The 26,625-nt window shown below is 34.8% G+C and overlaps 1 long non-coding RNA gene across 2 annotated transcripts in view; it reads right to left on the minus strand.

The window, feature by feature from the left end:
- The window catches only part of LOC148952922 (uncharacterized), a 73,579-nt gene that overhangs the window by 11,434 nt on the left and 35,520 nt on the right, over positions 1–26,625 (minus strand). For both annotated transcript variants that reach the window (XR_016141684.1, XR_016141685.1), the window contains one exon: positions 20,960–21,056. This is a non-coding gene — a long non-coding RNA (uncharacterized LOC148952922). The remainder of the gene's footprint in view (positions 1–20,959; positions 21,057–26,625) is intronic.

The raw sequence follows: 26,625 nt of genomic DNA on the forward strand, positions 1-26,625 counted from the left end.
AAAAATACCATTTTGTTAAAAATAGTTGAAACGTCAAATCGTAGTCAAATACGACGTAAATTAGTCCCAAGAAGTCAATAAGAATAAAAAATCAGAATTTAAGAAAATGAAGCGAAAATAGTGAAAATGTTTACTTTATTTAGCAGTAACAGAGATCTTTAGACTCCCCCGCTCCCAGACGTTTCCCCTACCAGTCGGACAATTTCCCCAGGAAAATCCCTTAAAAATACCATTTTGTTAAAAATAGTTGTAAGGTTAAGTAACAAATCTCTGGCGTCAACAAAACCCCCCAGGGCCCGGGGGCATGAAGGGATTCTCGTATAAACTTCAGAGAGGGCTCATTTTATTGGAAATTGGAAGTTCTAGTCCAGCTCTTAAGGGTCAAAATTGATCGAAGGGCAAATAACCCCCCCCCCCCCCACACACCCTTTTTCCCCACCCCTTTCTTTGAACTAATTCTGTTTATACCTGAAGGTCGAATGAGAGTTAAAATATTTTGGTATTAACACACACACATATTAGGCATCTGCTCTCCTCCCTAACAAGGAAAGAAACAGAGAGTATAAGGAAGTGGCGGATCCATGGGAGGGGACACTCCCCCACAATCCTCAAGGCAAGGGTTTTAAGTTATACCCTGGGGACATATAAGGTTTTTATAGAAGGCGGTGTCGTAGAAACTTCAAAAAAGGCCGATTGGAAATTCAAAGGGCTAGTGCCCTTTTTAATAGTCGAAAGTGATTTGAGGGCAACTAACCCCCCTCTCACGCCCACCTTTTTCCCAAACACATCCAATCAAAATTTTTGAGACAGCCATTTAATTAAACATAGTTTTAAGTTCTGGAAATTAGGTCTTTGAGGATGGCAACTCCCCGCAAAGCCCTCAGGGCAAGGGTTGTAATTTAAGGATTCTTCGAATCCTTCCCATTATTTCTTATGGAAGGGATGCTCGTATAAACTTTAGAGAAGGCATTTGACTGAAAATTGAAATTTCTTGTTCACTTTTTAAGAGACAAAAGAGATTGGAGGGTAACTAGCCCCCCCCCTCCTCCCCGCCCTAAATGCACCAGATAAAAGTTTTGAGATTGACATTTTGTTAAAATTGTTCAAAATTCTGATAACAAAAAACTCCAGTGTCAACACAGCCCACCAGGGCCCGGGGCTAGGCGTTCTAAGTTATATCCTGGGGCATAAACTTATTAAGGGGGGCTCATAACTTATGGGACGTGGTTTTGTATGGGAAGAACACATAGGAAATCTATTATAATTATCCAACTATAAGGTTAAAATACATACTCTGTGATAGATGCAAAATTGCTTTGGCACACAAAATCCTATTAAGGTCAATTCAAAACAGTCGTGATCCCTTTGTGTCAGCAAGTGAAATGGTCTAAACCCCCTTATTGGAGCTATTTTTTCAATCACTTCATTGTTGTCAATCGCTGTCCACAAGTTATGCAAGCTGTCTATTGTTCATACATAATGTTTTTATCAAAGAGATAATCTTATAGATTTTGATAAAATCCTCAATCGATTTAAATTTAAAGTTCTAGATGTGTTTTTTAACGTTAAGAATAGTTGGACAGTAAGTACACCCCCCCCTCCATGCCATAGAAACTTGAAACTTTTTGCACTTAAAAACGAACAAAAATTAATTAAAAAAAACTTTCCAAAAAATAAGTTTTTCAAGTAAAAGTAAAGATAATTTTAAACTTAAGCTCAGTTTATACGAATACATGTTAAAATTCAAACTCAAAATGACCAGAAATTACTATTAAAGAATAAATGAAACCCAAAACCAACAGAAATTGAATAAACAATCAGAGCAAAAACCATACAACAAGTAATAATATAAATTAATAAATATATATTAAAGCGATTATTGATTATTTTTAATAATAAAATCAATCTTAAAACGAAAAAAATTTTTTTGCTTTTAAATTATAATTGAAAATTAAAACGACCAGAAATTAAATAAACAATCAATGCGAACAAACATACAATATATATTAAGGTAAATGAATAAATAAATCTTAAAACGAGTGAAACTTAAAAAGAATATGCAAATCAAGTTTGAATCGAATAAAAATAACTACAAACAAGATTTTGGGTATTGCGTCACTGCAGAAGCCTAAAACCTACTGCGTCATTGGCGCTTTACTGAAAAAGAATTATATTACAAATATTTTCTTTTGTACTTAATATTGAAAATAAATATTAAAATTACAGTAAAATTTTGAACTGATGAGCTTTTAGCAATTAATATCATTATGCATCAAATATTCAGTTTAATTTGTTAGTTCTTTTCAAGATTGGTCAAGGCAAATATAGTTTCACTACAACAAAATTTGGATACTGGCCCCTTCTTTAACTGTAAAAACCTACAGCCTTCTGCGTCATTGGTGCTTCACTGAAAACGAATTACTCGTATATTACAAATTTATTATTTTCTAGTTCTTACAGCATTGAAAATGAAAATAAAAATTACAATGAAAAAAAAATCTTGAACTGATGAATCTTTCAACAATTATTATCATCATATATGTAATATTCAATTTGATTTTGTTTATACTTTCCAAGACTGTTCAGGACTCATATAGTTTTGCCATTTTTTCTAACTAATCGTGTTAGTTTGTTATGAAAACATTCTATGGCTTCTAGGCATTTCTATTTCAGTGGAAAACTACACCTCAAACTTTGTGGAACACGCATTTTCTTGCATGAAACACCAAAATATAATAAAATGTCAAGTTTCGGAGTGTTCCATCACTCGCAAGAAAGTGCCATTGGTATTTTTGAATCCACAAGTTCAATTTAGGGGTGGGAGGGGGGGGGGGTAGGCTAATTCTCATAGCAGCCCCACTCTGTCGTGGTATGATTCACATTTTTAACACCTGGCGTCCGGACTATCATATAATCTACCAAGCATAAAACTACCCCAAATCAGTATCAATAAATAAATGAAACCCAAAACGAACAAAAATTAAGATAAATATTAGAGTCAAAATCAAAACGAGTATAAATTAATATGAGTAGAGTTCAAAACCCCTATGCTTTCTAAAAGCCAGAATATAATTTGTACTTTACTGAAAAAAATTCAAATGAGTTAACTGAAAAAAAATGTGCATTGTCAATTTAATATACATATGTTGATATTTATTCCCAAAAATCTTAATTAATTTTTGATTTCTTAAAGTTACAAAAGTGAAAACATATCAAAGAATTGTTTTCAGTAAAGCGCCAATGACGCGGCAGGTTTTAGGCGTCTGCAGTGAAGCGATACCCAAACTCTTGTTTGTAGTTATTTTTATTCGATTCAAACTTGATTTGCATATTCTTTTTAAGTTTCACTCGTTTTAAGATTTATTTATTCATTTATATTAATATATATTGTATGTTTGTTCGCATTGATTGTTTATTTAATTTCTGTTCGTTTTAAGTTTCATTTATACTTTAATAGCAAAACATTTGTTTTCGTTTTAAGCTTGATTTTGATAGTCGATCTCAGCATTGCTCGCTTTAAGTTCTATTTATTCATTTATATTATTACTTGTTGTATGTTTTTGCTATGATTGTTTATTTATTTTCTATTCGTTTTGGGTTTCATTTATTCTTTAATAGTAATTTCTGGTCGTTTTGAGTTTGAATTTTAACAGGTATTCTTATCAACTGAGCTTAAGTTTAAAATGGCCTTTACTTTTCTTTGAAAAACTTGTTTTTCGAAAAGTTTTTTTTAATTAATATAAGTAAAAGCTAGCCAAACACTAAACTTCAGTGTTGCGTGTCTGAATGAGCACATTAGTTTTCTTGTCAAAGGGTATACGTGTCTGCACAAAGAATCCCCCCGCCCCCTTACTTTTCATGCGAAGAAATAGTTTGTTTTTCACCTTACAACGAAGGTATTATAATTGATACATTGCCCCCTTCCCAGCCTTATATTTTTATAAACTCATCAATAGTATGCACAAGAATAAGTTTTTAAAATTTAAATAAACGTGTCATTCTATTTTTCTGACATGATTTAGAGATGTATAAAAAAAAGTTGAAATAAAAGTAAAAAAGTCAAAAAAAAAAAATTGGTCACTAAAAATATTATTATTCTAATAGTAAAAGTCGCAACACACATATCTATATCATTCTCATTTTGAAGTTGGAAAATATTAAATGTGAATTTCTTGTTTTAAGTGTGTTTCATGACATTCTAAGAGATGTAAAAAAAAGTTGAGGGAGGGGGGGGTTGGAGGAATGGGGGGATTGTGGCATTGTGGGGGGTGGGGAACTTAGGGCCAGAATCATAGTAAGTATGATATACCTCATGTACTAGGCCCGCAAGTCATTTAAATGCAGTGTTTACATATTTTTTTTGTTTTCATATTGCTCTTTACCAACCTCTGAAGATCCAGATTCAAAAATATTTAACAATTCGTTAACTATAATGAGGACTGTATAAACCACCCGATAAATTATATTAGAATTAATTTCTTTATCCACTAAGAATATAAATGAATAACTTACTTCTTGCGTGTATCTTTCATCAATATTCCTTTTGTTAGAATGCATGCTTGTATTTCAAATGACAATTTTGAACTAAGAAAATAACTCATCGGCAGAGTTAAACAGCCACGCCTAACAAATTAATTTACAGACATAATTTCATAACATTATACCAGGGAACGAATCACCATACCATGAAAACACTCACGACTGTTAACACAAACATGATATTTAACTCCAAAACTATGGTTTCGTGAACAGCACGAAGTTTCATGGTAGGCTGAATCATTGTATTGTCTGCTTGTATGGCGGGAGTGCTATCCGCTTGAAACTGTTATAACTATATAGGTGGACTGTGCACTCTTAACTGTTATAGCTATATGGGGGGACTGTGCGCTCTTAACTGTTATAGCTATATGTGGATACAACCCCCTTGAGACTGTTATATTTCCTATTTGTCTTCTCTCTTTAATTACCCTATCACTACTGACACTCCCTCAAAACCTTCAGGGCAAGGGTTATGCCCTGGGGGCATAAAAGGTTTTTATAGAAGGCGTTATCGTAGAAACTTCAAAAAAGGCTCATTCGATTCAAAATTCAAAGGGCTAATGCACTTTTTAATAGTCTAAAGTGATTGGAAGGCAACTAGCCCCCGACCCATTATTTCCCCAAACACATTGAATCAAAATTTTGAGATGGCCATTTTGTTCAGGGTAGTTGATTTCCAGATAGAAAATATGTTTTGAGGAGATCATTCCCCCACAACCCTCAGGGCAAGGGTTTTAAGTTATGCCCTGGGGCTATATAAGGTTTTTTATAGAAGGAGTTGTCGTAGAAACTTCAAAACAAGCTCATTCGATTGGAAACTAGAAGGGCTAGTAACCTATTTAATAATCAATAGTGATTGGAGGGCAACTAGCCCCCCCACCGCCAAACCCATCATTCCGCCAAACACATCCAATCAAAATTTTGAGATAGCCATTTTGTTCAGCGTAGTTGATTTCCATATAGAAAATATGTTTTTGAGGAGGATACTCCCCCACAACACTCAGGGCAAGGGTTTTAAGTTATGCCTTGGGCATATAAAGTTTTTTAGGCATATAGGCGTTGTCGTAGAAACTTCAAAAAAGGCTCATTCGATTCAAAATTCAAAGGGCTAGTGCACTTTTTGATAGTCGAAAGTGATTTTAGGGCAACTAGCCCCCCCCCCCACGCCCATCATTTCCCCAAACAAATCCAATCAAAATTTTGAGATAGCCATATTGCTCAGCGTAGTTGATTTCCAGATAGAAAACATCTTTTTGAGCAGGAGACTCCTCCAAAACCCTCGGGACAAGGGTTTTAAGTTATGCTCTGAGGGCATATAAGAACGATGTTGGCACAATGTACTATTTATTATTTTTTCCGTTTAGAACTGGGCACTTCATATGGAAGGGGTCGTCGTAGAAACTTTCAAAGGGGCTCATTCGATTAGAAATTGAGAGTTCTAGTGCCCTTTTTAATAGTCGAAGTGATTGGAGAACAACTAGCCCTTCCCCCCTCCCCCCAACACCCATCATTTTCCCAAACACATCTAATCAACATTTTTAGATATCCATTCTGTTCAGCGTAGTTGATTTCCAGATAGAAAATATATTTTTGAGGAGGACACTCCCCCACAACCCTCGGGACAAGGGTTTTAAATTATGCCCTGAGGGCATATAAGAATTATGTTGGCACAATGTACTATTTGTTATTTTTTCCGTTTAGAACCGGGCAGTTCATATGGAAGGGGTCGTCGTAGAAACTTCAAAAGGGGCTCATTCGATTGGAAATTGAGAGTTCTAGTGCCCTTTTTAATAGTCGAAGTGATTGGAGAACAACTAGCCCTCTCCCCCCACGACCACTATTCCCCCAAACACATCCAATAAAATTTTTTAAATTGCCGTTCTGTTTATCATAGTTGATTTCCAGATATAAAATATATTTTTGAGGAGGACACTCCCCCACAACCCTCAGGGCAAGGGTTTAAGTTATGCCCTGGGGGCATATAAGGTTTTTATAGAAGGCGTTGTCGTAGAAACTTCAAAACAGGCTCATTCGATTGGAAATTCGAAGGGCTAGTACCCTTTTTAATAGTCAAAAGTAATTGGAAGGCAACAAACCCCCCCCCCACGTCCACCATTCCTCCAAGCACATCCAATCAAAATTTGAGATAGCCATTTTGTTCAGCTTAGTTGATTTTCAGATAGAAAATATGTTTTTGAGGAGGACACTCCCTCACAACCCTCGGAACAAGGGTTTTAAGTTACGTCCTGAGGGCATATAAGAACGATGTTGGCACAATGTGCTATTTATTATTTCTTTTTGTTTAGAGCTGGGCACTTCATATGGAAGGGGTCGTCATAGAAACTTCAAAAGGGGCTCATTCGATTGAAAATTGAGAGTACTAGTGCCCTTTTTAATAGTCAAAACTGATTGGAGGGCAACTAGCACCCCCCCCCCCCCACGACCATCATTCGCCAAAACACATCCAATAAAAATTTTGAGATAGCCGTTTTTTTCAGCGTAGTTGATTTCCAGATAGAAAATAGGTTTTTGTGGAGGACACTCCCCCACAACCCTCAGGGCAAGGGTTTTAAGTTATGCCCTGGGGGCATATAAGGTTTTTATAGAAGGCGTTGTCATAGAAGCTTCAAAACATTCGATTGGAAATTCGAAGGGCTATTGCCCTTTTCAATAGTCTAAAGTGACTGGAAGTTAACTAGCCCCCCCCCCCCATTATTTCCCCAAACACATCCAATCAAAATTTTGAGATAGCCATTTTATTCAGCGTAGTTGAGTTCTAGATAGAAAATGCTTTTGAGGACACTACCTCAAATCCCTCAGGGCAAGGCTTTTATGTTATACCCTGGATGCATATAAGGTTTTTAATGAAGGTGCTGTTGCAGAAACTTCTAAAAAAGCTCGTTCGATGGGAAATTCAAAGGGCTAGTGCCTTTTGTAATAGTCGAAAGTGATTGGAGGGCAACTAGCCTCCCCACGCCCATCATTCCCCCAAACACATTCAATAAAAATTTTGTTCAGCGTAGTTGATTTCCCGATAGAAAATATATTTTTGAGAACGACACTCCCCCACAACCTGCCCTGCCGACACTCTGCCCTGGGGGCAGATAAGGTTTATTTAGAAAGTTGTTGTATAAATCATAGGCAGCACGATCGCGCTGCCTAAGTAAAAGATGGGGACACTCGAGAACGAGACAAGAAACGGGGACTAAGTAAAGAGGAGGACACTCCCCCACAACCCTCAGGGCAAGGGTTTTAAGTTATGGGTTATATTAAGATTTTAAGGCAATGGTTATACGAACGATGTTGACACAACGTATTATTTATTAATTTTTTCCTTTAGAGCGGGGCACTTCGTATCGAAGAAGTTGTCGTAGAAACTTCGAAAAGCGCTCATTCAATTGGAAATTGGAGTGGCTTGTGCTCTTTTTAATAGTCGAAAGTGATTGGAAGGTGACTAACACCACTCTCACGCCCACCATTTCCCCAAACACATCCAGTCAAAATTTTGAGATAGCCATGTTGTTTAACGTAGTTGAAACTTCTGGAAATTCGGTCTTTAAGGATGACAACCACAGCCCTCAGGGCAAGGGTTTTAAGTTGTGCCCTGGGGGCATATAAGGTTTTTAAAGAAGGCGTTGTCGTAGAAACTTCAAAAAAAGCTCATTCGATTGGAAATTTAAAGGGCTAATGCCCTTTTTAATAGTCAAAAGTGATTGGAGGGAAAATTGCCCCCCCCCCCCCCTCACGCCCATCATTCCCCCAAACACATCCAATAAAAATTTTGAGATAGCCATTTTGTTCAGCGTAGTTGATTTCCAGATAGAAAATTTATTTTTAAGGAGGACACTCGCCCACAACCCTCAGGGCAAGGACTATAAGTTATGCCCTGGAGGCATACAAGGTTTTTATTGAAATCTTTGTCGTAGAAACTTGAAAAAGGGCTCATTCGATTGGAAATTCAAAAAGCTAGTACCCTTTTTAATAGTCAAAAGTTATTTGAGGGCAACTAATCCCCCTCTCACGCCCACCTTTTCCCCAAACGCATCCAATCAAAATTTTTAGATAGCCATTTTATTCAACGTAGTTGAAAGTTTTCGAAATTAGGTCTTTAAGGATGACAACCCCTCCCCACACCGCCCTCTGGGCAAGGGTTGTAATTTATGCCCTGGGGCATATAAAGTTTTTATTGAAAGCGTTGTCGTAGAAACTTCAAAAGGGCTCATTTAATTGGAAATTGAAAGGGCTAGTGCCTTTTTTAATAGTCGAAAGTGATTGAAAAGCGACTAATGCCCCTCTCACACCCGCCATTTTCCAAAACACATCCAATCAAAATTTTGAGACATCCATTTTGTTCAACGTAGTTGAAAGTTCTGGAAATTAGGTCTTTTAGGATGATAACCCCTTCAGAGCCCTAAGTGCAAGGGTTGTAAGTTATGCCCTGGGGGCATAGAAGGTTTATATAGAAAGTTGTTGTATAAATCATAGGCAGCACGATCGCGCTGCCTAAGTAATGGATGGGGACACTCAAGAACGAGACAAGAAACGGGGACTAAGTAAAGAGGAGGACACTACCCCACAACCCTCATGGCAAGGGTTTTAAGTTATGCTCTGGGGGCATATAAGACCAATATTGGCACAATGTATTATTTATTTATTTTTTTCCTTTAAAGCAGGGTACGTATCGAAGAAGTAGTCGTAGAAACTTCGAAAAGCGCTCATTCAATTGGAAATTGGAGCGGCTTGTGCCCTTTTTAATATTCGAAAGTGATTGGAAGGCGATTAACACCCCTCTCATGCCCACCATTTCCCCAAACACATCCAATCAAAATTTTGAGATAGCCATGTTATTTAACGTAGTTGAAACTTCTGGAAATTCAGTCTTAGAGGATGACAGCCACCCTAACAGACCTTAGGGTTGTAATTTATGCCCTGGGGGCATATAAGGTGTTTTATAGAAAGCGTTGTCGTTTCCAAAAGGGCTCATTCGATTGGAAATCGAAAGGCCTAGTGCCCTTTTTAATAGTCGAAAGTGATTGGAAGGCTTGACATTTTTATAGTAAAGATCGAAGTGGGTAGAATGTATTATTTTTTGTTGTTGTTGTTGTTTAGACCAGGGCACTTCGCATCGAAGGAGTTGTCGTGGGAGCTTCGAAAGTGATTTGAGGGCAACTAATCCCTCTTCCACTCTCGCCCTCCCACGCCCACCCTCCTATTTCTGCTCTTAAAATTTAACCAAATCAAAATAGCGTAAGTGTATCCAAGCTATCAAAGAAAGTAAACAGATTTTTTTTGCGAATGGTATCAAATTTTCCATTTCACGTCAACTAGAGGAGGTATGAAACTAAGTTAAACAGTTCTATTTGTGTCCAGATTTTTAAAAGGGTGTATGTTGTTAAAAATTGCTGAGAAATTTTCTCCAGTATACAAATAGCTGGCCAAACTATACATTCTTTAAAAACGAAAAGATTTAAATTATTATTTTTTTTTTCCCTTAAAAGAATATGGCAATATAAAACGAACAGAAATTAATCTAAAAAAGTTTTTCCACAAAATAAGTTTTTCAAAGAAAAGTAAAGAACTCCATTAAACAAAAATGAGCAAAAATGAAGTTAAATAATTTACCAAGTGTGAAACTATGGTACCACAAATCAGCATCGATAAATAAATGAAACCCAAAACGAACAGAAATTACAATCAATAACCGAGTCAAACTCAAAACGAGCAGAAATTAACATAAGTTGGGCGCAAAACCCCTAAGCCTTCCCAAAGGCCAGAACAAAATTTGCACTTAACTGAAAAAAATATAAATGTTTTTACTTTTATAACTTTAATAAATCAAATAATTTTAACATTTTGATCACTAAATATCAGTATATGTTAAACTGACAGTGCACATTCAATCTTATTTTTTCAGTAAAGTGCAAATTTTGTTCTGGTGTTGGGAATGCATAGGGGTTTTGCATCCAACGCATGTTAATTTCTGCTCGTTTTGAGTTTGACTCGGTTATTTATTGTAATTTATGTTCGTTTTGGGTTTCATCTATTTATCGATGGTGATTTGTGGTACCATAGTTTCACGCTTGGTAGATTATTTGATTTTATTTTTGCTCATTTTTAGTTTAATGGAGTTCTTTGCTTTTCTTTGAAAAACTTATTTTGGGGAAAAAGTTTTTAAAATTAATACTTACAAGGAGTATCTCAGTATTTAGGCGAACAACCCTCGTCTGAATGAATTCATAGTAATAAATGCCCTCTCGTATCTCTATAATATTGATATGAGGGCCCTATGATTAAAGTGTTCTAATTATAATGTTTGTAAATTTTTTGATTAATAAAATCATATGTACAACTAAGAAGTCTTTCGTTTTCTAGAATAGAACTTCTTTAGATTTATAATTCTTCTTCTACATGTGTACGCTCATCATCATCGAGAATAACCAGTATTGGCGGGTAATCCGGATTAACTTTATATTGATCATGCAGTGAAGTCAATATCCCATTTCCTACAATAAAGTGGTTTCTCTGACATGCGATATTTCTAAGTCCTACTCTAAAATGTGTTCTTTAGCAACCAGACAGATCGGATATTTTGTAGAATGTTTAATCGCATATATTACATAATGAAGGTTTTTATTCAAGAGTTCTTTGAAGACACAAAAACTATCAACTGAAGTGAAACGTTTATCAATATATCAGTTTAAGGGTTTTTCTCCAGTATGATTCCTTTGATGAACAGAGGTAAAAATTTTTGTAGAATTTCTGTTTGCATATGACACACTTCAAATGATTTCCTGCAGCAATAGTGGCTACAGCTTCGATGCTTGGAAAAGTTGGAACTTGAAGTTCTACATTTGTAATAATACCACATTCGATAGGTTTTCTCCACTATGAGTTATTTGATTATTATAGACGATATTGCTTTACATTTCAAATGTGATACATGCGAGAAAACATGTAACAAAGCAATAGAATGTTTTCTCGCACATTTCACACTTGAAAGGTAGTACGAGTTCTTGGCTGACGAAATCGAAGAGAACGTGAAGTAAATACATTTCACATTTAAAATTTTTTTCTCCGATACGAGCTCCTTGATGACACACATTAGGGGAAGTTAAAATTGCCGTCTTATGTTTTGGCGGAATGATTCCTCACATATTTCACACTTAAAAAGTTTTACTCCTGTATGAGTTCTTCCGTGATCAGGCAGAATTTTTTAATACTGAGAAAAATTTTAAATGAAAGTAAATATTTCTAAACCTCATATTTGAAAGGTTTTTCTCAAGTATTTGCTTTAATGATCATGAAGGTGGGATTTCTTTAGAACATTTTCTCACATATCTCATATTTGAAAGTGTTTACTTCAGTATGAGTTTTTTTTATTATGAGATAAACTGAAACTTTAAGTATAGTAATTTTTATATGTATCGCATTCGAAAGGTTTTTCTCAAGTGTGATTTTTTTATGATGAGATAAATTTTCACTTGAAGCGAGAAGTTTCTTATTCATATAACATACGAAGTTTTTCTCTAGTATGAGTTCTTTGATGATAAGACAAGTGAGATTTTGATGAAATGTTATATCAATTATTTCCAATTTGAAGGCTTTTTCAGAAAGTTCGAACTGTAAAAGTTTGGCCTTATGAGCAAGGAAATGAGGAGGGACAAACCCCCTTATATAGAATAACTTCTGTCCGTTTTCAGTTTTAATATTGCTCCATTTGATGATGAGGTGAATTGAAACGAAAAAAAATATTTTTTACATATATCACGTCCGAAAGGTTTTTCCCGACTATGTTTAATTATGAGATTAGGTGTCACCTGAAGTTAAACGTTTCTTACATAAATAACTTACGAAAGGTTTTTCTTTAGTTTGAGTTCTTTGACAATAAGACAAGCGGGATTTTCGTAAAATGTTTTACCAATCATTTCGGATTTGGATGGTTTTTGAAACGGTTTGAACTGTAAAATTTTGGCGTTTTACAGTTAAAAAAAAAGCAACTATGTTTATTCTCCTGTATGAGTTCTTAGATGCTGAGATAAGAAGGATTTTTTTTTTACAATGTTTTCTCGTGTATACGACCTTTGAATAGCCTTTTTCCAGTACTAGTTCTTTGATGATGAGATAAATTGTCATTTGAAGTTGAAAGTTTCTTACATATGTCATATTAAAAAAAAAATTCCCGGTGTGAGCTACTTGCTGATTAGAAAGGTGGAATTTTGGGCGCAATTGTTTTTCACGTCAATCAAATTTGAAAGGCTTTCTCCAGTAAGAGTACTTTGATGGGCACAACAGTTGGATTTTTTGCAGTATTTTCTGATAAATATGAAACTTGATAGGTTTTTCTCCAGTATGATCTCTTTAACGATGCGACGAACTGTCACTTGAAATAAAATACTTCGAAACATTTTTCTCCAATAAGTTCTTTGATGATCAGAAAGATGGGATTTGTAGCAGAATGCTTTCTCGTATATATAACATTTGAAAGGTGTTTCTCCAGTATGGCATTTTTGATAATGCAATGAACTGTCACTTCAAGTAAAAAGCTTATTACATCCGTCAATTTGAGAGGGATTTTTTTCTTTATATCGCAGTTACAGAGTTATTATCTGGTTTGAGTTCTTTGATGAAGATACAAATTGGGGCTTTAAGTAAACTGTTTCTTACATATATCAAATTCAAAAGGTTTCTCTGGAGCAGGATATCTTTGATGATCGGATAAATGAGATTTTAGTTGAAGGTTTTCACAAATATGTAACGTTCGAAAGGTTTTCCTTTGGTATGTGTTAACTGGTGATCAGATAGGTCAAAATTTTTGGGCAATATTTTATCACCTATATCACATTTGAAAGTTTTTCTCTCCAGTATGAGTTCTTTGATCATAAGATTGTATATGTGACAATTTAATTAAAATATTTTCTTATCACTATAAAAGATTTTCTCCAGAAGTTGTTTGATGAGAAAATAAACGGATACTTGAAGTAAATACATTTCACATTTGAAAGACTTTTCTCCAGAATGAGTTCTTTGGCGCTCAAAGATAAGATCTTTTACATTTCGAATGTGATATATGCGAGAAAACATCTAACAATTTAATAGAATGTTTTCTTGCATATATCACACTTGAAAGATTTTTCTCCAGTATGAGTTTTTTTTTTATGACGAAACAAACGGAAACATAAATTAAGCACATTTCACATTCAACAGGTTTTTCTCCGATACGAGTTCTTTGATGACATACAACTGGGACAACTAAAATGATGTAAAACTCACTAAAACTAAATCGCTAAATCATGTATTTTTAGCTGAATGCTTTCTCACATATTTCACCTTTCAAAGGTTTTTACTCCAGTACGAGTTCTTGCATGATCAGATAGGCGGGATTTTTCGGAGAAGGAATTCACATGTATGTCACTTTTGAAAGGTTTTCCTCCTAGGATGAGTTCTTCGATAATGAAAGAAATTGAACACAGAAGTAATATGATGAAAATTTAATACTTTAGTTTATATTTAATAATATAATTGTATTATAATTACATTATATTATATTAAAATAATTTGGGCTATATGTTTGCAAATTAGGGGGTTTGGGGATAAAGTAACCTAACCTTACCCCTACCCCCTAATGTGCAAATATGTAGCCCAAGTTATACTAGTCCAATGCATTCGGCCACCCGTTATTTGTCTTTGTGGCTATGAAACTGTATATCCTTATTAACCTTAGCATACTTTCATCCCCAGACTTATCCTCAGGGCCTATGTGGGTCATACTAAATTTAAAGGTATAGTTTTGGAACCTTTCAACTATGCTAAACCCAATGGCTATCTCAAACTTCCAATCGAACAATTTTTTGGGAAAAAAGGGAGGTGGAAGGGGGGCTAGTAACCGTTCGATCTTTTTGTTCAAATAAAAGGGACACTAGAAATTTTAATTTCCGTTCAAATAAGCTCTCTCCCGATGTACTAGGACTGTTGGTTCGATACGATGGCCCTTGGGAAAAATAAACGGTACTCCTTCGAAATACTTACCCTTTTATATATGTCTCTGTAGACGCGACGAAAAACTCGGTTTTACGGGATGATTCAAGACACCGCTGTAGAGAAATACAATGTATAGTGAGGTTTTAATTGCGTATAAGATATTTAAAGTGTTGTTTTTTTTTTTGGGGGGGGGCAGGTACCTAGGTCTGGGTACATATTTAATATTAGCTTTGCTTTGCCCCCCCCCCCCCCTAATCTGCCCATATACAGCCCAAATTTGTTTCTAAACTATTATATATTCATCCTATTTTATTATATTTCATTGAGCATTAACCAAACTAGCATTATATAAAAGAGTAGGTATTTCGAAAGAGTACCAAATAAACATACAAATTGTCACGCATCCGTAATTTTTCTTCTGGAAAATAATACAAAATTCAACGCTTTTGCAGATAGGGGAATGAAACCTCTATGGCATGGTTCTCTCATACGTCGAATCTAATTGTTTGACTTCAATTGAAGTTCTTTGACTTTTAGTGGGTGTTTTCTCCCTCTTTCAGGCAAATTTTTGTCGTTTCTTAGCCTTTTATGGGTAAAACTAAGTTTAACCATGAGACAATTTCCAGAGTAGATACAACCCCCACCCCCTTACTCCCAAACGACTTCAATCATCAACCTATTATCGATTTAATCTATCTAGTTATACTACAAATCCTATTATAAAAAGGACTAAGTCGTATTTTCTTTTCCGATGATTTATTTTTTTTATTTAGAAAATTATGCTTAATCTATACCTACCTTCTTATTTTTTAATTACTCTATTTCTGTTATATTTGCAGATGTAGAGGGTGTATTCATATCCGCCATTCACTCCACTTTCAAAGGTTTTAACAGAAGAAAATCTAATTTAGAACTGATAGATTATTGAGATAGATAACAATTAATATGAAGACAAAAATTTCAACCTGAGCAAACGTTGTGAAATTGGAAGTATAGAAAATTTTTGCAATTTTGCGATTAATTAGGTTCGTCTATTACCTTGATGATAACGCTCTGAGGTCTATATCTGATATCGATATATGGTGGGAAATCGGAAGTTTCAAAGGCGGTATATTTGCATAAATACTAATCTGGAACATATTAGGAACAATAGTGAATCACTATTTTGCTTTTTTTTATTAATTAGCTTCCTGCATAATTTATCCGATTGAATCATGAATCTACGTGCTATATTTTGAGAAATCACTAGATTTAGGAAAAAATCACTAATTTTAGAAAAAAAACCACTATAAATCACTAGCCAGAAGAAAATCCCTAGGCAACATGAAAAATCACTAGAAATAATGTTAAATCATTAAGGATGGCAAACCTGCCCCTGTCCCAACAATTTTCGACTCCAGTTCAGGATATGTACTTTCAAAATTATCTTTACCATCTGTAACTTCCGGTTCTACGAAAATTAGAACAGAAATCACATGAAAGCGTTCCTAAAAAATGAGTGTTACTTCTACAACATATAGAATATCACATTATTTTTTTTCAATTTTTCAAATAAAACTTGTTTTGATAATTGTAAAAAAAACAACTAAAAACACGTACGGTATTTTTTTTTGTTCTTTCTTCCCTATTTCCCCGCAACTAGCAGAGAACTAGAACATCATAGAGAGCTGTTTAAGAGCTCATTTGGAAATAAAAATTAAATCAACGTGCTTTATAAAATCAGTCTTGACGACGTCGTCATAAAATTCAATAAGACACCAAAACGGGACATTTTCTGTCCATTAGCGCCCAACGTTCCCATCTGGGAACGCTTTATTTTATTTTTTTTTTCCCTAAAGGTAGCGGCTTGGGTAATTTTTTAGCATGCCATAGAAATATAGGGCTAACCAACAGCACGGAGGAGTCTTCATACCTGGGAAAATTTTTGGTGTTGTTCCTCTGTGAGTTCTGAAATGAATTCATCAACACTGTGGTATTTCCATTAATTGTTTCTTTTTCAAGAACCAAAACAAAGTCACTAGCATTTAAAGTAGAAAAAGGAGGGCTCCTCTGAACTGAAGGTCCTTTCAGTACTTGTGCATTATATGGTACACACGAAAGAAGTCAAGTTTGGTTAATGCTAATGAAATATAATAAAATAGAATGAATATACAATAGTTTAGAAACAAATTTGGGCTATATATTTGCAGATTAGTGGGGGGAGGGGGCATGGGCACCCATATGGGGGGCAGGGGGGGCCGCACTGTCGCCCCCCCTGGCTGAATGATTCTGCCTTATTTTTATATTTTTGTTCTGAGATTTCTATTATATAGCATTAAAAGTAGCAATTAGACGAAGTTTGCCCCCCCCCTGGAATTCAGCTTATGGGCGCCCATGGGGGTGGGGGATAAATCATAACATATATTAAAAATGAAACTTAACATAGGTACCTTTTTCCCCCTAACTCCCAAAATACAACAGTTAAAATATTATAAACGCAAAGACAAACCACGCTTGGCCATCCATTTATCTCTTGCTAACACCCGTTTGACGGGTTTTCATTAGTAGTTCCTTGTATAGTATATAGCGTTGTGTACCATAAAATGCACAAGTACCGTCCTTTCTTTGGATCTATTTCCATGGATTCTGAAACACCTTCCAAGTCTGAAACCTCTTCGAGCTGCTTTTACTTTTAAATAAGAGTTATTTCAAATGTTTTTGGGATAAATGACGAGGGATTGCGAGAGCCTCTTCAAATTTCTTAGCCTTTTTGATGAGTAATCCGCTTCTCAATCTTTTGCTCCCTGGAGTATCCGTCAGTATTCTGCACACTAATTCGGTCAACCTTTTGATGTGGCTTTCCTCGAACTAGCTTTTGGATATGGCATTATCAAGATAGGTGAAACTGTCTGGATTGAAGTGCAGGGGACTTATGCGTTCGGATACCCTACACCTCTCCATGGTCAGTCGGGAAGAGCTGATGGCAATATCGTCACTGAAAAAAATGTGGTCATTAAATGGGCAAATAACTTTTGCTTGAAACCCTGCAGTGATCATCAATGAGGTGAATGAAAGGGTATTAGAAACGCAACAAGACTAGGGGGTTTCATACAAAGTAATTAGAATGCCTGGATTATTCACCATCCATCTTGAAATAGCTTTGTTATAATGTGATTTCAGAGAGTGGAAGACCCCAAGATCAAGTCGTTGCATTTGGTGTGATGTGTGTGGAGGCAAGGTCAACATGATCAAATAGTTATCCTTTTCTACCTGGATGGTTTTAACTGATAAGTGAGATTCTTAATTATCTATAATAAGTAGCTGGAACTTTTCTTCGCTTGGCTATACAGTGAAGATGCAGTGACCTAGAAACTTGATGAACACGGAAGCCGTAGTCCAACCACTGTTACTAACACAGGTAAAAGCACCAGGTGGAGGCCTAAGGTCATCCTTACTGTTGTCTTATTCCTTGGGAAGACCATTATTGGTGGAAAAAAGTTTCCAGATGCTGAAACACAGGCAAAAACGGTATATTTTTGTACAGTGGTCAAGGCACTCTTGTCCATATTCCATATACTCTGTGGAGAGAAAGCATAGCTGGTCATAACAATACGCAGCTTGGAGAAGAAGATGCTAAAATTGTAGCGTTTGAAACTGGTTGCCCTAGGGGCTAATTACTTCAGGTGTTTTGAGTGAAAGGCCTAGATTTTGTGAAATAAATCCATAATGCCATTTCTTACCAGCTCTTTTCTTGTCATCCCGACTTTTCTTGTCAGCCCACCTACCAATCAAGCCACATATAGTTCTAACCTATATGCAGAAATTTGTTGATTTTTTAGATTTGCCATTAGGCTATCTTAACAGGTCAAAGCAAAATAACCCTGGCTATTTCATATCTGTTTATAGTTGTCATACATAAAACATGTGCCAAGTACCAATAATTACGATAGTCTCAGGTATGGAACCAAACACTGTCACTGAAATAATTGAACTTTGTTCTAAATTGGTAAAAAAAATAAAAATAAAATAATGTTTAGACCCACCAATTCTATTTTACAAGGAACTAATAAATAAGAAAGTAAACGATCACTTCAAAACTTATACAATCCTAAACAGTTCACAAAACTTCACAAAATATTTTTGAGAGTGTACGTGACATTTAGGATCCTTCTCCCTTAAGACAAAAAGTGACTTTGGATTTTAAACTTCTGCAAATGTCAACTAGTGTAAAGAAGTCGTTGTGTAATTTTTTGGGATACTTCCCTAGATGGCGTGGATGTCTGTTTAGGCCTGTCCCAAGCATGGAGCATCCCAAGTATAGATACTCTCTAATCACACAATGACAGAATCTAACTATACATGGTAAACTAGCTGGAAGACACAATTTTCTATATTTTAGTCATCAAAAAGCAAAGGCAGTGAGTTAAATGATCAGTCTTAGCTGATTAATTTAAAACAGAGTTAATCACCCTAATCGGATAGAAGAAAACAAGGGTAAGAGAATTTGTATTTCGCCTTCCAAATATTAGGTTGTTTTACTTTTATGTGGAAGTTCAATTCATTTTCTTATCAAGGGAAACGAGGATATTCAATCAGCCTTAGAAATATCCTGTCAACCTCCCTTAGAAATATCTTAAAGTGATGTTATTAAAACTGATGATTGATTCATTTATCAGTCAGTCATTTATCAGAGGCAACTATAGTAAAGTAAAAGTAGCATAAAAAGCCTATAGTAGAGGCCATACGGCTCCAATGTTTTATTATTATTAATTAAAAAAACTTTCCGAAACATAAGTTTTTTAAAGAAAAGCAAAGGCAATTTCAAACTTAGGCTCAGCAGATACAAAGACCTGTTAAAATTCAAAGTCAAAAAGACCAGAAATTACTATTAAAGAATAAATGAAACCCGAAACGAACAGAAATTAAATAAACAATCATAGCAAAAACCATACAACAAGTATTAATATAAATGAGTAAATAGATCTTAAAGCGAGTAATGCTTAGATTGAATATGAAAATCAAGCTAAAAACGAAAAAAATATTTTGCTACTTAAACTTAAATAAAACTTGAAACGAACAGAAATTAAATAAACTATCAATACAAACAAACATACAATAGATATTAATGTTAAGGAATGAATAAATCCTAAAGCGATTGAAACTTAGATCGAATATGCAAATCCAACTTGAAACGAACCAAAAACCACTACAAACAAGAGTTTGGATATTGCCTCCTTCTCTCACCGCGAAAGTATAAAACCTACTGCGTCACTGGCACCTTACTGAAAACTATATGCGCCTTAAACAGTCATGGAAAGTATAAACAACATCAAATTAAATATTTGATACATAATGATGTTAATTGTTGAAACATCCATCAGTTAAATAATTTATTTCACAGCAATTTTATTTTTATTTTAAATGCTGTAAGAATTGGAAAATAAAATATTTATAATATAATTCATTTTCTGTGAAGCGGCAATGACGCAGTAGGCTTTTGGTTTTTATTTACAGTTAAGGAAGGGGGCAGAATCCAAACTCTTGTTTGTAGTGTAACTATATTCGTCCTGAACAACCTTAGAAGGAACTAATAAACTAAACTGAATATTTGATGTATAATAATATTAATTGCTGAAAGCTCACCAGTACAAAACTTTACTATAATTTTAATGTTTATTACCAATATTAAGTACAAAAGAAAATATTTGTAATAAATTTGGTTTTCAGTAAAGCGCCAATGACGAAGTAGGTTTTAGACTCCTACAGTGAGAGGAGGCGATACCAAACTCTTGTTTGTAGTGATTTTTGTTCGTTTCAAGCATGATTTGTATATTCAATTTAAGTTTCACTTGTTTTAAGATTTATTTATTCATTTACATTAATATTTATTGTATGTTTGTTTGCATTGATTGTTTATCTAATTTCTGTTCGTTTTAAGTTTCATATATATTTCAATAACAAAATATTTTTTTCGTTTGAAGCTTGAGTTTCATATTCAATCTAACCATTACTCGCTTTAAGATCTATTTATTCATTTACATTATTACTTGTTGTATGTTTTTTGCTATGATTGTGTATTTAATTTCTGTTCGTTTCGGGTTTCATTTATTCTTTAATAGTAATTTCTGGTCGTTTTGACTTTGGATTTTAACAGGTATTCGTATCAACTGAGCTTAAAAGTTATTTGTATCTGCTGAGCTTAAGTTTAAAATGGCCTATACCTTTTTTTGAAAAACTTATTTTTCGGAGTTTTTTTTTTAATTAATCAATCTTAAAAGGTAAGAAAAGTCCATGATTAGAAAAAGATTCATTCAAAATAAGACATAATTTTTATGCTTTAACATATTTTTTTTAACATACAAGTAGCAGAAAGGATTGGGTAATTGTAACAATCATCCTATTTTTTTTTTAAAGTAGCCCGAACAAGCAGCAAATTGGCTCAATAAACCATATTACCATTTACCTTGCATAACTAAAGTGATACCAAAGAGGTTGGAAGTGCCCTTATTTCACCAACTGAGTAGATTGCATAGTCGGATTCTCCTTAAGGCTCCAGGCAACTAGAAATATTCCGAATATGAATAATTAATGAATTTCAATATCCTATACTCAAAAGAGAAAAAAGGATCATAGCACATAGGAACACAATATTTATTAATTGTAATATATCAAAATCCTAAAATCAATAGCACCAGTAAATTAGTGAGAGAATCAGAAAGGCAACAAAAGCACAAAAACAGAGAATAACAATACCAATGGTACTGATAATACAAAGGGAAGAACTATTGGGTTGTTTCTTTAATTCTTTTCAGATATCAGAGGCAACGCTATAGCGTTGCCTATAGTAAAGGGCATACGACTCCAATGTTTGATTATTTTTCCTCTTTTTTTTTCAGAGGCACTTCATATAGAAGGGGTCAACGCATAAACTTCATAGGGGGCTCATTCGATTGGAAATCGAGAGTTCTAGTGCCGTTTTCAAGGGTCAAAAGTAACTGGAAGGCAACTAACACGCCCACCATTTCCCCAAACACATCCAATCAAAATTTTGCGATAACCATTTTGTTCTACGTAGTTGATTTCCAGGAGAACACTCCCCCACAGCCCTCAGGGCAAGGGCTGTAAGTAATGCCCTGGGGCATATAAGCTTTTTATAGAAATCTTCGTCGTGGAAACTTCAAAAAAGGGCTCATTTGATTGGAAATTCAAAGGCCTAGTGCCCTTTTTAACAGTCGAAAGTGATCGGAGGGCAACTAACCCTCCTCACGCCCACCTTTTCCCCAAACACATCCAATCAAAATTTTGAGATAGCCATTTTGTTCAACGTAGTTGAAACCTCTGAAAATTAAGACTTTGAGGATGACAAACCCCCCCACAGCTCTCAGGGCAAGGGTTGTAAGTTTTGCCCTGGGAGCATAAAAGGTTTTTTATAGAAAGTGTTGTCGTAGAATCTTCAAAAAGAGCTCATTCGATTGGAAATTTAAATGGCTAGTGTCTTTTTTAAAAGTCGAAAGTGATCAGAAGGCAACTAAAACCCCTTCCAAGCCCACCATTTCCCCAAACACATCCAATATAAATTTTTAGACAGCCATTGTGTTCAACTTAGTTGAAAACTCTGGAAATTATATCTTCGAGCTGGACACTCCCCCCACAGTCTTTAGAGCAAGGGTTATAAGTTATGTCCTGGAGGCATGTATGGTTCTTATGGAAGGAATGCTCGTATAAACTTCCGAGAGGGCTCATTTGATTGGAAATTGAAAGTTCTATTTCACTTTTTAAGCGTCAAAAAATATTAGAGGGTAACCAGCCTCCCCCGCCCACGCCGTTTTTTCCCAAATGCATTCGATAAAAATTTTGAGACAGCTATTCTGTTAAAAATAATTCCAAGGTCATTTAACAAAACTCAGGTGTTGACACAAACCCCCACGGCCCAGGAACCTGCGTTGTAAGTTATGCCCTGGGGGCATATATGGTTCTTACGGAAAAGATGCTCGCATTAACTTCAAAGAGGGCTCATTTGATTGGAAAGTGAAAGTTCTAGTTTACTTTTTAAGAGTAAAAAAAAGATTGGAGGGCATCTCCCCCTCCCTCTCCATGCCCTTTTTTCTCAAACTCTAAGAACTAAGAAACTCTTTAAGTTTCTAACAACTTTGAGATAGCCATTTTTTTTAAATAGTTATAAGACCATAGAACAAAAACTCTGGGGTCGACGCAGCTCCCAAGGGACCGAGGGCGGGCGTTGTAAATTATGCCCTGGGGGAATTTGTGGTTATTATAGAATGGATGTTCGTAAAAACTTCAGAGAAGGTTCATTTGATTGGAAATAGAATTTTCTAGTCCAGTTTTTAAGAGTAAAAAGAGATCGGAGGGGGACTAGCCCCCCCCCCCCACGCCCCTTTTTTCCCGAATGCATCCGATAAAAATTTTTGAGAAATCCATCGAGTTTAAAATTGTTGAAAAGTCAGAAAGCAAAAACTCAGGTGTCGACACAACACCCTAGAGCCCAGGAACAGGCGTAGTAAGTTATACCCTGGGGCATATATGGTTCTTATGAAAAGGATGCTCGTATAAACTTCAGAAAGGGCTCATTTAAAAGGAAATTGAAAGTTCTAGTTTTTTTTTATAAGAGTCAAAAGAGATCGGAGGGCAACTAGCCCAGCCCCTCGCCCTTTTTTCCGCAAACCCATCGGATACAAATTTTGATAGCCATTTTTTTTTAAATAGTTCAAATGTCAGATAACAAAACTACGGTGTCGATAAAGCCCCCCAGAGCCCAGGGGGCAGGCGTTTTAAGTTATGTCCTGGGGCCGTATATGGGTCTTATGAAAGGGATGCTCGTGTAAACTTCAGAGAGGGCTCATTTGATTGGAAATTGAAATTTCTCGTTCACTTTCTCAGATTCAAAAGAGATTGGAGGGCAACTAGCCCTTCCCCCCTCCCCGCCATTTTCTTCCCCTAACCCATCCGATAAAAATTTCGAGGCGGCCATTTTGTTAAAAATAGTTTCAAACATGAGATATTAAAACTCTGGGGTCGACACCCCCCCCCCAGTCCCCGGGGACAGGCATTGTAAGCTATGCCCTGGGTGTATATATGGTTCTTATAGAAGGGATGCTCTTATAAAGTTCAGAGAGCGCTCATTTGATTGAAAACAGAAAGTTCTAGTTCACTCTTAAAGCGTTAAAAGAGATCGAAGGGCAATTAGAACCCCCCCTCCAAGCCGTTTTTCCCAGAAACAGCCAATAAAAATTTTGAGATGGACATTTTGTTAAAAATAGTTCAAACATCAGATAATAAAAACTCCGAGGTGGACACAAACCCATTTTTTTTTTTACTTTGAAATTGTTACTTTGATACTTTGATGAACATTTGATTTTGAAAAAAACTTTGATTTTGAAAAAAACTTTGATTTTGAAGGTATTTATAAAAACTTGAAACTTTTAGCAATAAAAACGAACAAAAAATAATTAAGAAAAAAACACCGAAAAAAAATTTTCAAAGAAGAGTAAAGGCCATTTTAAACTTTAAGATCAGCAGATACAAATACCTGTTAAAATCCAAACTCAAAATAACCAGAAATTACTATTAAAGAGTAAATGAAACCCAAAACGAGCAGAAATTAAATAAACAATCATAGCAAAAAAAATACAAGTAATAAAATAAATGAATAAATAGATCTTAAAGCGAGTAATGCTTAGATTGAATATGAAAATCAAGCTTAAAACGAAAAAAAAAAATTTTGCTATTGAAACATAAATGAAACTTAAAAGGAACAGAAATTACAATAGAGCCAAAAAACACAAACACTAATAAACAATCAAACTGCGTCATTGGCGCTTTACTGAAAACTATACGCGTCTTGAACAATCTTAGAAAGTGTAAACAAAATCCAATTGAATATTTGATATATAATTATCTTGATTTTTTAAACATCCTTAACTTAAAGATTTTATATCACTGCAATTTTATTTTCATATTCATTGCTTTAAGAACTGGAAAAGAAGATATTTGTAATATAATTCGTTTTCAGTGAAGCGCCAATGACGCAGTAGGTTCTTGGTTTTTACAGTTAAGGAAGGGGACAATTTTAGGGTTCTTGAACAATTTTGGAAAAAAATAATAAATTAAACTGAACATTTGATATATAATTATATTAATTGCTGAAAGCTCATCACTTCAAAATTTTACTGTATTTTTGATGTTTATTTTCAATATTAAGAACAAAAGAAAATATTTGTAATACAATTCGTTTTCAGTAAAGCGCCAATGACACAGTAGTTTTTAGATTTTTACAGTGAGAGAAGGAGGCAATATACAAACTCTTGTATGTAGTCATTTTTGTTCGTTTCAAGCTTGATTCGCATATTCAATTTAAGTTTCACTCGTTTTAAGATTTATTTATTCATTTACATTAGTATCTATTGTATGTTAGTTTTCATTGATTGTCTATTTAATTTCTGTTTGCTTTGGGTTTGATTTATACTTCAATAGCAAAATATTTCTTTTTTTTGTTTTAAGCTTGATTTGCATATTTAATTTAAGCATTACTCGCTTTAAGATCTATATATTCATTTGTTATTACTTGTCTTGTTGTATTTTTTTGCAATGATTGTTTATTTAATTCCTGCTCGTTTTTAGTTTGAATTTTAACAAGTATTTGTATCTGATGATCTTAAGCTTAAAATGGCCTTTACTTTTCTTTGAAAAACTTCTTTTTTGAATTTTTTTTTAAATTAATAAATAGAAATACAGTTAATTTAAATATTGACCCGATTTATAACATTCTTCTTAAAAGTGAATCAGTAGTTATTGGGGTTAATAAGGTTTTATCAAATCAAAAGGGGACGACATCAAATAAAGACCTAAGAGAATTGCAGCAATAGTGGTAAACAATAGGATTATTTCGCAACAGAATAATTAATTTTTGTTCTTTTTATTTATTTTTATCTAGTTACTTTAGTGTTTTTGCCAAAAAAAAACTATTCACTTCAGTGACCTATGTAGATCAGCTACAACAATTGTAGATATTGATTTGGTTGTTTTATTTCTTCGGTTTTGGATTTTATTTGTTTTTAGATTATTTTACTTTTTTATCTCATTTTTCATATCTTATTATCTTATTATTATTATTTCACGTGATACCCTCAGTCATTATTTAGATATTGCTGATATTCCTATTTCACAACCAATAAGCAAATAGGGTCTTTTCCTCCACATTTCCTCAAATTTTTACTTTAACACTCTAAGCCCTTTTGGAGACCCAGGATCAGACTTGTCCTCCTGTCCCATAAAAATCCTAATAGGATAACCGTGGGCAGCTTGCATAATTTACAGGCCTTGGCCGAGAGGCTGGCAGGGCAGGCCTATGGGGCAAGTTATTTGGCCTTTGAACCATTTTCAACAAAATGTCTTTCTCTAAATCTTTATTATATGCAACGGGGACAAAGGTGGAGAGGGGGGTAAGCTCTCCTCTGATTACTTTTGACACTTGGAAATGGAACTAAAAGTTTTGGTTTCCAATAGAATGAGCCCCCTCCAAAATTATATACGACCACCCCTTCCATAAAAACCATATATGTTAACAATGGGCGACTTGCATTTGTGACAGCCTTTACTCCGCGGGCAATGAATTTTCGGCAGACCCGAAGTTGCACTTAATTGACCGATGAAAATTTTGAGCAAATCGACTATTTCAAAATTTTGATCAAGCAGATTTGGGGAAAAAAGAGCATGAAGAAGAGGACAAATGTCTATCCCAAAATTTTAATCCAATCCTTTGGTGGAAACGAGAATCTGAGGAGGGGCTAGTTGCCCTCCGATCCAGTTTGACAGTTAAAAAGGGATTTAGAACTTTTTATCAGCCAAGAACAAGACACTTGGATAACAGATTTATCTGCCGTTGCACTTCGATCTGGAATGATCTTCCACGGAAAAGTTATCCCCAAAAGTTTCCCTGTTGACTCTTTCAAAAAGAGATTAATTAGTCATATAGAAAACTCGATAAAAGACTAGCGGCAAATCAGATATTTAATTATACCTTGTAATGTCAATATAAATAGTATAAAAACAAATTAAAGACTTTTTACTATGAAAAATAATCTGAATTTTCTTTGTTGTCTTTATTTTAAA

The sequence above is a fragment of the Artemia sp. Qi Xiang Cuo genome, chromosome 4, assembly GCF_049724085.1.
Source record: "Artemia sp. Qi Xiang Cuo chromosome 4, ASM4972408v1, whole genome shotgun sequence".
Lineage (NCBI taxonomy): Eukaryota > Metazoa > Arthropoda > Branchiopoda > Anostraca > Artemiidae > Artemia > Artemia sp. Qi Xiang Cuo.